General features: G+C 28.6%; 1 non-coding gene across 1 annotated transcript; it reads left to right on the top strand.

Moving 5' to 3' along the window:
• The first annotated feature begins 675 nt into the window (after positions 1–675).
• On the top strand, positions 676–747 carry Trnaw-cca. Its single transcript has one exon. It is a non-coding gene; the product is annotated as a tRNA-Trp (tRNA).
• Positions 748–2,032: the final 1,285 nt, after the last annotated feature.

Raw genomic sequence — 2,032 nt, 5'->3', positions numbered from 1 at the left:
GCCATTAAAATCGACGCGAACATGGCGAAAATGCGACGCCAGTCGCCACGCGTTCGAATTCAAAATTTTAATCCAAATAAAGTTCGTTAAAATGTATTAAAAAATATCAAAAATTATGGCTTTCCTAAATAAAAATTCTCTTTATGTTTTCATTATGTTTAAAAATTAAAGAATTTGTTATTTTACAAGAAAAAAAACCTCACAATTTCGTGATTATGGATCGAAATTTAAAAATAACGGCCACAAGCCGCCATATCGGTAGTCACGTGACTGAATAATTATATATAGAAAATATCAATTTTGACAAAGAATCTTAAACAGTTTTTTTGATTACCAAATTTGGAAAATTAATTATTCATTTGGATTTAACAAGGAAAACTTTTTCAGTAGGAAAGTAAATATTTTCAGAAGAAAGATTCAAAGAGGGGAAAATCGACCGGAAGTGAATATCGATTGTGCTTTGTGCTCCTTTTTCAACTCTTAGTATATATTTGAAAATATTATGTTTTTGTTTGCTGATTTCTTTATTGTATTTTCGTATTGATTGTTGAGTGAATTGTTATTTTTTTATGTTAAAATCATTTTTTATATTAATATTGAATTTTGTTGGGGATTAGAAATAAAATTTAGGTCATGTGCCATTAAATCCAGCCACTGAGAAATTGTTGCCATCAAGACTCCGTGGCGCAACGGTAGCGCGTCTGACTCCAGATCAGAAGGTTGCGTGTTCAAATCACGTCGGGGTCAAACATGAATTTTTTGTTTTTATTTTAGATATTTTTTTTATTTCAGAAAGTTCGATATTTAATTTATTCAAGGTCATAAGATTGATAAAAATGTAGATTTTTTAATTATTCGAATTTGAACAAAATTAAAATTTTATATTTGATAACCAAATTACGTTTTTTCACATAACCCGAATTTTGATAATAAAAATGTTAAGGAATATTGTTTTCTAAATTTCATATTTTTATTATCTTGCATAAATCGAAGCTGAATTTTGAAATATTTAAATGAAAATTGCCCAATTGCAAAAGTGTTCAATTATTGATGATTAAAAGTCGATGAATAATACGATCAATAAATAAAAATACTGTTATCAATAATTTCAGGAACATACCCGTTTTAAATTTCTTAAACAAATAAAAATACAATCCTAACATATTTTTAAGTAAGTTTGGACAGTGCTTGTGTGTGGAAAACAAATTAGTTTTTTATACACATAGTGCACATGGGTAAAAAAAATCTCTTATATTTCCGGTGTCGATGAATCACGAAACGTGGAGAATAGCTCAACATTTAGGCTAGCAAAGACGTTTCTTTGCTAAAGAAAAAATTACTTGATCAGGACACAAAAATTTTTTTTCTAATAAAAAAGAATTTTTGTTTCATAAAATTAAGTAAAATCTTCATTTAGCATCTCCCTGTTCGAGAAGTATAGATCACGATTATAGGGACGTTTCAAAAGCATAGTTGCTCGAGTAATCGTGACCGGTCACGAAGATTACGATGCGGCACTGACAAAATTTTATTTCCATATTTGGTTACAGATAATGATTTAATTAATTTCAAAAAGGCGTGAAATGAAATCGGAGAACTGAGTTGTTACTGCGACCTGTAATCATTATATAAATTAGTGCTTAAAACTGAAAAGAGTGATGTAAAATATGGGCATGACTTTATAGTGATTTCATTATCAATTTTTCAGTTTACTATCATTTTTCAGTGAAATTAATATTTATTGAGTAATTTTTCATTAGTAAACATTATTCTATACTGCATAATTTCTGTTGTCGATTTATTTTTGAGCCCATTAAAAATGCCCAAATCCTAAAAAATGATTTCAGGGAAACTTAACCTTTTTCACGAAGACTGTGAACGATTCACGATTACTAGTACATGGCAGACTTGAAAATTACGATAACTGGGACTTCAGTCCTTTTTCACTGGGACTTTTTAGTAAAATTATTGTTAATTAATAATTATCAAGTATAATGATTAGAAATTCGAATTTTGCGCCTCTATGACCAAC

The sequence above is a fragment of the Belonocnema kinseyi genome, chromosome 1 (assembly GCF_010883055.1).
Source record: "Belonocnema kinseyi isolate 2016_QV_RU_SX_M_011 chromosome 1, B_treatae_v1, whole genome shotgun sequence".
Classification (NCBI taxonomy): domain Eukaryota; kingdom Metazoa; phylum Arthropoda; class Insecta; order Hymenoptera; family Cynipidae; genus Belonocnema; species Belonocnema kinseyi.
This window is presented reverse-complemented; position numbering and strand designations above follow the sequence as displayed.